Below are 13,123 nucleotides of genomic sequence, written 5' to 3'. Positions count from 1 at the left end.
CTACGTCACTCTTATATGAACTTTGGTATTGATCTTACTGTACACATCATTTATGAATGGTGTTGAAGAGGATTTTCTAGTCAAATATATATTGCTATGTACATCTAAAGTGTTATAATGAATGTGTTATTCTATTGAATTCTTATAAAAATCTAATTGCATCCATAATAGTTTACCACTCTTCATATCTTTTATCATGGCATTTAAGAGTGTCTTCAATGATCTTCCAAACATAGTGCAACATCACACAAGAGAAGATAATTTGATGATGATGTTGAATGAAGGAAGTAAGGGTAGTATGTTTAAGCGTGTGCAACAAACTTAATGTGTCGGTCTTCAACTGCTAGAAAGAAAATTTCTAGAAAAACGGGATACATAAGCACCCTAGAGCAAGAAATCTGGATCTAGTTTGTTGACACCTCTGCCAAAACTTCAAATAACAATAGCATTATGGTTCACATTTACATATTAGTGCCATCGCAATGCTTGTATTTGCTTCCTTCTCATTGTGCTAATTATAGTATTATGTACACTCGGTGCATATGTTAGCAAGATTATATTTTATGCTTTTTAACATTTTTCTGTCTTTTGAAGTTACAATCTTAAAATACAAAAAATGAATTAAGGGTCAAATGACAGCAACACACTCACCATCTTCCTCAATATTGTGACGACGAAGACCACCGAGAATTATCTACATGTGTTGCAACCAAGCAGTGGTGGCCGGATCCGCTGCGGCCCTAGAGGGCATCCTTGTTTTGCGTGATGAGGCCAGCCTCTTCATCTACATTCTCAACCCTCCGATTGGCCATGTTATGGATCTCCCATCGGTGAAGACACTCGAGCGTGGCCATGGTCGCATGGCCATGTTTCTAAGAAGTTCCGCAAGGATCACAAGGTGACGGCTGTGTGATTCACCGATGATAGCAATGCAATGATGTACATTAGAGAGGTCAATCGAATGGTTGTGGCCAAGCCCAAAGATGCATGTTGGAAACTTCGCAGTTGCTTTCGATCTCCAGTTCTAACCACTATCACGTTCCAGCCCCGGTTCTACTCCATCGACGATGAGATCCTTGTTGTGCTAGACATGGCAGAAGGGTTGCCAGGACAGGCGCTCACTGTCGCCCTAGACAATAGTCTCTACATACATGTATGAAACTAAATGGGTGAATGATGTCCTTCTCACCAAACGACTGAATAATGCATTTCAGATTATTATGCTCGGTGATCCCAAGATTAGGCTACATGAAAGTATCATCCCTATGGGCTTAGTTTCATACTTGGTGGTTTTTGAGCATGGTAATTCTTAGAACTTTGAAATCATAAATTTGAAGTGTAACCTTTACATGCTTGCTAAGGAGAAACTGATCACTCAACAAAACAACAAGCTTATTAATGTTTGGAAGGAAAATAAACTAAAAATTGGTGACAACGTTTACATGGTACTACAAGATGGTGATCTTATTCTTATAAATAGGCCATCATTAGTACATCAGTACTCCCTAATTGCACTCTCTTTAGAATGTCCAAGATGGTCAAAGTTTTATGTGTTCAACACATGACTCTTCAGGTAGTGCATATTTGTTAGCAAGTTGAGATGTTTTACTTAAGATTCGAGTTTCTAAAATTTTAGATGTTACTTCATGTATGCTTGCAAACACGCAATTCTATCAATTATTAAAAGGGTTTTTTGTTCTCGTGCCCCTGGTTCGTTAGTTGTACTCAGTTTTCCCCAGTCTCTTAACTTTTCCTCAGTTTTCCCCTCCCTCTAGTTTAAAACCAATCGCAGACACTCGGACGGGAGGGTTGCCGTCAGGTCAGAGGCCTTGCCGTTACTGTTAGTCTGATGGGTGGGGCTGCACAGAGGGCAGTTCCTCTCTGACCGTCTCGTGCTGACGGGTAGCCATCCATCTGTCGCTGCCGCGTGTGCTGTTTTATTTCATGATTGTATACGCGGTGCTGCCAATGACAAATGGGGCCGCTCTATAGGGCTGCCGCAACCAATGACCAGTGGGGTCGTCTATTTTTCAGGAAAAGACATATATTGCCGCTCTGTGGGGCTGCCGCAGGCAATGACCAGTGGGGTCATCTATTTTTCATGAAATAACATATATTGTCGCTCTGTGGGGCTGCCGCAGCCAATGACCAGTGTGGTCGTCTATTTATTTAGAGAAAATCATATATTCCCGCTCTGTGGGGCCTCCGCAACCAATGACCGCTGGGGTCGTCTATTTATTTAGAGAATATCATATAGAGCCGCTCTGTGGGGCCGCCTCAGCCAATGGCAGGTGACTATTTTCGCAGCTTAATCTAAAGTGAATCTTATGCTAAACATGGTGCATCCCGACGGTGACCTAGCAGTGGCGGCGAGCATAGCCGTTCTGATCATGCCGATATCAGCATCGGCATCGGCATCGTTTGGAGGCTGTGGTGCTCGAATCATGGTGGAAATTGCGATATTATTTTTACATGCATAATATATAGAAAATAGCTAGATCTCTAAATCGATGCATATGAAGCTACATATATATTCTTGGTCATAATCCCCTTATCTAAAGGGGATGGATGCATGGCTTCACGTCGTCGTCGCTTTCATCATCAGTATCTTCGTCGTCCGAGTAGTAGTACGTCCTGCACATTGTTCCGTCGAACACCTTCACTGTGAGCACATCATCGCCTTCATATTTGAAGTGTACGAAGCAGCCGAAATCCACACCGTGCGCGATGGCGAAATTCTCCCAGCCCTTGTCGAGGTACATCCGGCCTTGTCCATCAAATAGGACCTCCACGGTCCAGAGACGAGGACCGCAGTCAGCTACTCGCAGATACACCTTAGCTGGCCCCTGGCCGTCAAGATAGTCCGCAAACTTTTTTGGGAGTGCCTTCAAAGAGATCGAGCGCCGATCGTTTGAAATTAAAGGTTTTTAGAACATGCCCATAATTAATCACATGCATCATATATGTGGGAACGCGTACGTACCTTCTTGACCAAAGGTTCTTCATACACGATGATGAAGAACTCCTCTATGATCAATGACAGTGTTGATGGTGGTGGTGGCAATGATGATGATCCACCACCCCGGCCGCCCCTTCCCCTTCCCCTTCCGGTCGGCGTCCGAGACGTGGAAGCCATGGCAATGGATCAAGTGTATGTGAACGAAGAAGAGAGAGGCAGAACCTATTGACACAAGGGATGGCCGTTGTGGGTGTTTATAAGGGAGAGATGACCGTTGTAGGGGTTTACACAATAAATTAAAGAGGAGGTGACCGTTGTGGGGTTTACACAATAAATTAAGGAGGATATGACCGTTGTGAGCGTATATATCTCAACAAAAAAGTAATGCGGACTATCTTGACGGAAATGGAACTTCGTGATATAGTTTATTATTTTACCGTGAAAAGTAATGCCTAAAAGAAATGGTAATTCGTAATAGTTTATCATTTTTAGCATGACTTTTAATTGACTCGGATTCAGTATAACTTTATACTAAATTTGAGTCAATTAAATAAGACCGGAGGGATGGCTACAAGAAATCGGTGATGGTTTATCATTTTTTGCGTGGAAAGTAATGGCTACAAGAAATGGGTGATGGTTTATCATTTTTTGCGTGAAAAGTAATGGCTACAAGAAATTGGTGATGGTTTATCATTTTTTGCGTGGAAAGTAATGGCTACAAGAAATGGGTGATGGTTTATCATTTTTTGCGTGAAAAGTAATTGCTACAACAAATCGATGATGGTTAATCATTTTTTGCGTGAAAAGTAATGGCTACAACAAATCGGTGATGGTTTATCATTTTTTGTGTGAAAAGTAATGGCTACAACAAATCGGTGATGGTTTATCATTTTTTGCGTGAAAAGTAATGGCTACAACAAATCGGTGATGGTTTATCATTTTTTGCGTGAAAAATAATGCCTAAAAGAGTTTATAATTTAGCTCATGAAAAATAATGCAGAAAACCAAACTTTAGCGTACTGGGTAACCGCCGACAGAGAGAGAGAGGGTGGTGGCCCCGACCAGAGAGAGAGATAGGGGTTATCCTGCCCGTTAGATCATACGATCAACGGTCGTCGGGCACGATCCGCGTGACATGGGCTAGACCAATCAGGGCAATGTTGGGCGTCTGTGAGAATTTGTGAAGGGAGAGGGCAAAACTGAGTAGTATCAAGAAACCAAGTGCAAGTGAGTAGTAAACAGACTAAGGGATTCAAATATGAGATTTAAAAAATGAAAAATGCGTGTTTTGTACAATGAAACCCATCTTGGTCTACCTCAAACTATTTGCGATACAAATATACATTAGTGTGAAAATTATGGCCTCATTCAGACAAAGTATATTTTGGGGAAAGCTGTTTTGGGTAGGGCTTATTGTGGAAAACCATGCACCTTCATAGCTACTAGGTGATTTAAGAAGTGGTAATTTATGGTAAAACTTGATTTATCTATGATTGCTATGGTTCCCAACGTGGCAGGTCGCGTAAGAAGACTCCATGAGTTAGTGCCACTCTTTTTTGGAATTTTTTGCACACTAAATGACTCATTTAACTAGTTAATCTCATTTGTTGACCAGCCACTTGAGGGTAAAACTGAGTATATTTCACTAGCCAGTATTAGCACTCAAGGGGAAAACAAATTATACAAAAAATGCTAGTATATGACTCGAGGGTATACCTGAGTATGTCTAAATTTCCAGGGTTAGACTCGAGGATGCGTGTTGCGGTGCAGAAGTGGAAGACGTGCAATTGTTGACGTGTGTCGCGGTGCAGACGTGCAATAGTGGACGCGTAGGACGCGGGTCGCATTTAGGACGCGTAAGCCCCTCTCTCCCTCCCTCTGCACACAGTACGTCTCATTCTCGCTCACGCACGAAACCACGCCTCTCACGTCCCATCAACTTCTCCAAATCGAAGGGAAAAAACCCAACTGCCGTACACGCGCTCCCCTGCCGGCGATGGAGAAGAAGAATGCGCCGGCGGCCATCACCTCCGAGCCCGTCGCATCCGAGCCCGTCGCCGCCGAGCCCGTCGCATTCGAGCCCGTCGCCGCCGAGCCCGTCGACTCCGAGGGCGGCGCATCCAAGCGCGGCACCTCCGTGAACTGGGCCTCTCTCACGGCTGATGGACCACTTCACAAGATCGTCGAATGCTTACTGGCGAACGAGGAGTACGTGGAATCCTATTCTGCTATGAGGCAAGTCTGTAGAAATTGGCGCTCAGGTTTACCTGAGCCCGACGTGCACCTGCACGAATGGATCATGGTAGACCACGCCCTTCCACGCGCCGCTGATTTCACCTTCCTCCAACTCGGCACATCCCGCTACGTCACCATAGATCTATCGGAAGTTCATGCAAGGTTCAAATTCCTCCATATCTATAGGGCTAATCTATTTTTATTTTCAATCTTAAACATCTTAGTGCTGAATGTTATCTTCATCAATATATTTTAGATACTACTTCGTTGGCTTTTTCCGTGGCGTCATCGTGCTTTCCCAGAAGAACCAGCCGCACAAGATACGACTTCTGAACCCACTCACAAAGACATCGAACACTATGTTTGAGGCGCAGATGCCATCTGTTTTTCTGGATTCAGTCGTTGTAATGAAATCCCCGACTATGGTCTTCGTTTCCGCACATTACCCGGAGGGAATTGCTTGGGTCAATGAGAGCACTCCAACTAAGGATATACATGAAGATTGGGGAGAAGGAGAATTTTCGATCGAGCACCATTCTCTGCGTTGCATTACCCCGTTCAATGGTGAATTGTATGCAATAGTTGTAGACAATTTTGAGTTCGGAAAATTAGTGTGCACCAATGTACAGTTGGAGCAGCGCGGGAGCACTGTCAAGATGGAGACACTAATTTCATTTCCAGAACTTGGAAATGACAAGTTCTACCTTGTGAAGTCGGTTGGTGATCTGCTGCTTGTGTTGTTGGACAACATGCTTTTGGAGGATCAACCATTGGTGTACCGTGTGAATACTCAGAGCCGCTATCTCCATGCGGTCAGTAACATTGGCAGTCATGCCTTCTTCGTGCATTATATCTGGTGTATCTCCGTCGACACCAGAGTGCACCCGACACTTCGACCTGGCATCTACTACGCGGATTTGAGTTATATCAGAGAGTACTTTCATGATACAAATGCATGGGATGAGTGGCCACTACGTGTGGATAGAATAGGAAACTACGGTCTGAGAAGTGAACAAAGGCCATACCGTTTGAAGGATGTATTGGCTGCACACTGCAGACGGAAGGAGTTCAATGAATATTTCCTTGGGATAATGCACGAATGGAGCGACGAAGAAATATATGAGGAATGAAGAACAAATTCATTCATCCTGGGTATCCTAATCTTCATGTTGGCCATACATTGCGTGCGTCTTGTATTTTTTTCAGCTTAGTTTGTCGTGAAAATTAACAACGTTATTGGCTGCTTTTGGCTGTTGTATGCAATATATGTATTATACTTAGTTTTCTGATTATGCTGCTGTGAATTTATCATATACTAGCTTCTAGATTTGCTGCAATATTGGGCAAAAAACGAGGGCCAAAAGGCATAAATAATTGAAGAAAGACAGAAATAGAAGCTTCTTTAGATTTGATACTAATTTGGTGAAAAAGACAGAGAGAGAAAGAGGGGAAAAGGTGCTCTTAAAAATGCCAATTTGGGCCGAGAGAGACAAAACCCAGCTCTCACGTACAACCAAACACGGTCTTGTCCTGTCCCACGCGGTCCCTTCCTACCAGCCCCACTCGACACGGCCCCACAAACGACGCGGCCCCACACGTCAACACGGAACGTTCAACTAAACGGATTCCTTCCGTCTGAGCTCCTTCTGCGGGATTTAGACAAAGGCTTGGGGAAAATTGAGGAAAAACTAAGGGGTTGGGGAAAACTGAGTACAACTAAGGACCTGAGGGCACGAAAATAGAAATCCCTTATTAAAATTATGAAATCCTAAGTTTCACTATTGGCAGTCAAAAAAATCATTCAGCATGCTACACCCCTCTTATATGGACTTCGGTATTGATCTTATGGTACACATCTTGGATGGTGAGATGCTTCCATGATCATGCGAAGCGTCTTGGTTACAGAATAACACATCCCTACTTTATCTTCATGTTCAAACAATATAGTGTTGAGGCTCTCGAGTTCTTCAATTATTTCCAAGATATATTATGGGAGTTCTTAACCATGTGGGTTTTGACCCACTATCAAATTTTTATATGTTATCGGATTATTACTCAAGGAGAAAACTTGTTGGAAGTTAATATAGCATATTGGATGATGCTGAAAGGCTTTTCTAGTCAAACATATATTGCTATGGAAATCTGAAGTGTTATGATGACTGCGTTGATCTATTTGAACATTATAATTACGTCCAAAACAGGCTACCACTCATCTTATATTTTGTCATGGAATTTAAGAGTATCTTTAGTGATCTTCCAAATATGATGCAACAACGCACAAGCGAAGATAATTTCATGATGATAATGTTGAATGATGGACGTAAGGGTAGCATGTTTAAGCGTGTGCAACAAACTGTATGTGACCAACAAACTGTATGTGACGGTGTTAAAATTTTAGAAAGAAAACAAGGAGTTCAGGGCCAAATGATAGTGTCACATGCCAGATCTTCCTCAATATTGTGATGACGAAGACCATCGAGATTGATCTACAAGTTCTTCGCAACCACGCAGTGGTGGCCGGATCCGCGTAGGCCCCAAAGGACATGCTCGTTTCAAATCACGACGCCAGCCTCTTCATGCACGTCCTCCACCCTCTGACTAGCCATGCCATCTACCCCCCATCGGTGAAGACACTCCTTCATGGCTGCGGTCGAGGGCTCTGTTTTCGGGAAGTTCTACAGGGAACACAAGGTGACGGCTGCATGATTCACCAATGACAACAATGTCATGATCTACTTCAGAGAGGTCAACCGAATGGTCGTGGCCAAGCCCAGAGACGCGCGTTGCACGCTTGGCCATGGCTTTCGATCTCCTGTTCTGACCATTATCACGTTCCAGCACCGGTTCTACTCTACCAACGACAAGAACCTTGTGGTGCTGGACATGGTAGGATGGTTGCCACGACTCGTGTTCGCCATCGCCCTACACAACATTCTCCGTAGAGATGTATAGAACTAAATGGTTGAAGGATGTCATTCTCACCAAACGGCCGGATAATGCATTTCAGATTGTTCCGCTCTATGATCCTAATATTAGGTTTCAAACTCGGTGGTTTTTGAGCATGTTAAGTCCTACAACTTAGAAAGCATAAATTTAAGGTGTAAATTTTTCGTGATTGCTAAGGAGGAACTAATCACTCAACAAAACGGCCAGCTTATTAATGTTTGGAAGGAAAATCAACTAGAAATTGCTGGCCCTTTGTACATTGTACTACAAGATGGTGAGCTTATTCTTATCAATGGGCTACCATTAGTACATCAATAATCCCTTATTGCACTCTCGATCGAAGGTTTTGTGTATTTAACACATGACACTCAAGGTAGTGCACATTTGTTACAATCTTAAAGGATGATAAAATACAAACAATGAATTAAGGGCCAAATGATGGCAACACACTCCACATCTTCCACAATATTGTGATGACGAAGACCATCAAGATCGATCTGCAGGTACTGCGCAACCATGCAGTGGTGGACGGATCTGAGGCGGCCCCAGAAGGGATGCTCGTTCTGCGTGACAAGGCCTGCCTCTTCATCCATGTTCTCAATCCTCTGACTGGCCATGTCATCGACCTCCCATCGGTAAAGACACTCCAGCATGGCCGTGGTTACATGGCCCTATTTCCAAGAAGTTATTTGAGGAATACAAGGTGACAGCTGCGTGATTTGCTGATGACAGCAATGTCATGATGTACTTTGGAGAGAGGTCAATCGAATGGCCGTGGCAAGCCTAGAAACATTAGCTAGTTGGATGCCTGGTTGTGCATTTCGTTCTCCTGTTGTTACTACTATGATGTTCCTACACTGGTTCTACTGCAACAAGGAAAAGAATCTTCTGGTTCTTGACATGGCACAAAGGTTGCCACGACTGGTGGTCGCCGTCGCCCTAGAAAATAGTCTCTACAGACATTTATGGAACCAAATGTTATGATGACCGTGTTGATCTATTTAATTCTTATAAACTATCTAACTGTATCTAGAACAGTCTACTACTATCATATCTTCTATCGTGGTATTTAAGAGTATCTTCAGTTATTTTCCAAATATGGTGCAACAACATGCAAGCCAAGATAATTTGATGATGATGATGTTGAATGAAGGAAGTAAGGGCCGGTAGTATGTTTAAGCATGTGCAATAAACTACATGTGTCTATCTTCAACATCTAGAAAGAAAATTTCTAGAAGAACATGATACATAAGCACCCTAGAGCAAAATCTGGATCTAGTTTGTTGAGGCCACCGCATAACTAAAAATAGAAATACCATTATGTTGCACATGTTACATATCGGTGCCATCGCAATGCTTGTATTTGATTCCTTATAATTATTCTACCAATAACATTATGTCCACTCAGTGCATCTCTTAACAAGGTTATATTTTATGCTTTTTAAACATTTTTATATTTTGCAATTACAATCTTAAAAGATGATAAAATACAAATAAGGAATTAAAGGAAAAAATATGGTGACACACTCCACATATTCCTCAATATTGTGACGATTAAGACCATCAAGATAGATATGCAGGTGCTACGCAACCACACAATGGTGGCTGAATCCATGGTGGCCCCAAAGGGCATGCTCGTTTAGCATGACAAGGGCAACCTCTTCATCCATGTTCTCAACCCTCTGACTGGCCATATCATCGACCTCCCCTCGGTGAATACACTCCAACATGGTCATGGTTGCAGAGCCCTATTTCTATGAAGGTCCACGAGGAACACAAGGTGACGGCTGCCTGATTTGTCGATAACAACAATGTCATGATCTAGTTCGGAGAGGTCAATCGAAAGGTCGTGGACAAGCCCGGAGACATCCGTTGGATGCCTCGTTGTGTCTTTCGGTCTCGTGTTCTGACCACTATCATGTTCTAAAGTCGGTTCTACTTCATGAGCGACAAGAACCTTGTGGTGTTGGACATGGCTAGAGGGTTGCCACGTCTGGTGCTTGCCAACGCCGAGCACAACAGTCTCCACAGACATGTATATAACTTAATGGTTGAAGGATGTCATTCCAAACAACCGGATAATGCATTTCAGATTATTCTGCCCTATGATCCTAGTATTAGGTTACATTAAATTTGCATCCCTTTGGATTTAGTTTCAAACTTGGTGGTTTTTGACCATGTTAATAAATACAACTTAGAAAGTATAAATTTCAAGTGTAAACTTTGCGTGATTGCTAAGGAGGAACTAATCACTACACGAAACGGCTAGCTTATTAATGTTTGGAAGGAAATTAACTAGAAATTGGTGGCATTGTGTACATGGTACTACAAGATGGTGATCTTATTTTTATCAATATTCCACCATTAGTACATCAACACTCACTAATTGTACTCTCTTTCGAATGTGCAAGATGGTCAAAGTTGTGTGTATTTGACACATGACACTCAAGGTAGTGCACATTTGTCACAATCTTAAAACATGATAAAATGCGAATAATGAATTATCGGTCAAATGATGGCAACACACTCTATATCTTCCACAATATTGTGACGATGTATACCATCAAGATCGATATGCAGGTGCTACGCAGCCATGCAGTGGTGGCCGGATCCGAGGCGGCCCCAGAGAGCATGCTCGTTTTGCGTGATGAGGCCAACCTCTTCATCCATGTTCTCAACCCTCTGACTGGCCATGTCATCGACCTCCCATAGGTGAAGACACTCGAGCGTGGTCGTGGTTACATGGCCCTATTTTCAACAAGTTATTCGAGCAACACAAGGTGACAATTGCGTGATTTTCTGATGACAGCAATGTCATGATCTACTTTGGAGAGGTCAATCGAAGGGTCATGGCCAAGCCTAGAGACACGCATTGTATGCTTTGTTGTCCCTTTCATTCTCTTGTTCTTACCACTATCATGTTTTAGCACTGGTTCTACTACAACAAAGGACAATAATCTTGTGGTGTTAGGCATGGCAGGAAGGTTGCCACGGCTGGAGCTTGTTGCCGCGCTAGAAAACAGTCTTTGCAAACATTTATGGAACCAAGTGTTATGATGACTGTGTTGATCCATTGAATTCTTATAAACAATCTAATTGCATCTGGAACAGTCTACCACTCATCATATCTTCTATCATGGCATTTAAGAGTATCTTCAGTGATCTTCCAAATATGGTGCAACAACACACAAGCGAAGCTAATTTGATGATGATGATGTGTTGAATGAATGAAGTAAGGGTACTATCTTTAAGCATGTGCAACAAACTACATGTGTCTATTTTCAACTTCTAGAAAGAAAATTTCTAGAAGAACGGGATACATAAGCACCCTAGAGCAAAATCCGAATCTAGTTTGTTGAGACCACCACAAAAAATCCAAATAGAAATAGCATTATGTTGCACATGTTACATATTAGTGCAATCACAATGCATGTATTTGCTTCCTTATCATTATGGTACCAACAACATTATGTACACTCGGTGCATCTCTTAACACGGTTATATTTTATGCTTTTTAAACATTTTTATCTTTTGATCTTAAAAGGTGATAAAAGACAAATAAGGAATTAAGGGCAAAATGACCGGTTACACACTCCACATATTCCTCAATATTGTGGATAAATACGATCAAGATCGATCTGCAGGTCCTGCGCAACCACGCAGTGGTGACCGGATCCGCGGCGGCCCTAGAGGGCATGCTCATTTTGCGTGATGAGGACAGACTCTTCATCTATATTCTCAACCCTCCGATTGACCATGTCATCGACCTCCCCTCTGTGAAGACACTCCAACATGGTCGTGGTTGCATTTCCCTATTCCTAGGAAGTTCCCAGAGGAACACAAAGTGATGGTTGTGTGTGATTCGTCGGTGACAACAATGTCATGATCTACTTCGGAGAGGTCGATGGAATGGCCGTGGCCAAGCCCAGAAACATGTGTTGCATGCCTGGCCGTGGCTTTCGGCCTTGTGTTCTGACCCCTATCCTATTGTAGCGTCGGTTCTACTTCATCAGCGACAAGAACATCGTGGTGTTGGACATGGCAAGAGGGTTGCCATGACTGGTGCTAGCCATCGCGCTAGTAAAAAGTCTAATGCATTTCAGATTATTTCGCTCTATGATCCTAATATTAAGTTACATTAAATTTGCATTGCTATGGATTTAGTTTCAAACTTGGTGGGTTTTGAGCATGTTAATTTTTACAACTTAGAAAGCATACATTTCAAGTGTAACTTTTTGTGATTGACAAGGAGGAACTAATAACTCAACAAAACGGCCACCTTATTAATGTTTGGAAGGAAAATCAACTAGAAATTGGTGGCATTGTGTACATGGTACTGCAAGATGGTAATCTTATTCTTATCAATAGGCCACCATTAGTACATCAACACTCCCTGATTGCCCTCTCTTTCGAATGTGCAAGATGTTCAAAGTTTTGTGTATTTAACACATGACTCTCAATGTAGTGCATATTTTTACAATCTTAAAAATGATAAAATACAAATAATGAATTAAGGGTGAAATGACGGCAACACACTCCACACATTCCACAATATTGTGACGACGAAGACCATCGAGATCGTTCTATAGGTGTTGCATAACCATGCAGTGGTGGCCGGATCCGAGGCGGCCCTAGAGAGCATGCTCGTTCTGCATGACAAGGCCAACCTCTTCATCCATGTTCTCAAACCTCCGACCGGCCATATCATCGACCTCCCATATGAACACAGTCGAGCGTGGTCGTGGTTACATGGCCCTATTTCCAAGAAGTTATTCGGGGAACACAAGGAGACAACTTCATGATTTGCTGATGATAGCAATGTCATGATAAACTTTGGAGAGGTCAATTGAATGGTTGTGGCCAAGTCCAGAGACATGCGTTGGATGTCTGATTGTGCCTTTCGTTCTCTTGTTCTTACCCCTATCATGTTCCAGTCCTGGTTCTACTGCAACAAGGACGAGATTCTTGTGGTGCTAGACATGG

This window comes from Lolium rigidum, chromosome 6, assembly GCF_022539505.1.
Source record: "Lolium rigidum isolate FL_2022 chromosome 6, APGP_CSIRO_Lrig_0.1, whole genome shotgun sequence".
NCBI classification, from domain to species: Eukaryota; Viridiplantae; Streptophyta; class Magnoliopsida; order Poales; family Poaceae; genus Lolium; species Lolium rigidum.
Note: the sequence above shows the minus strand (reverse complement) of the source record.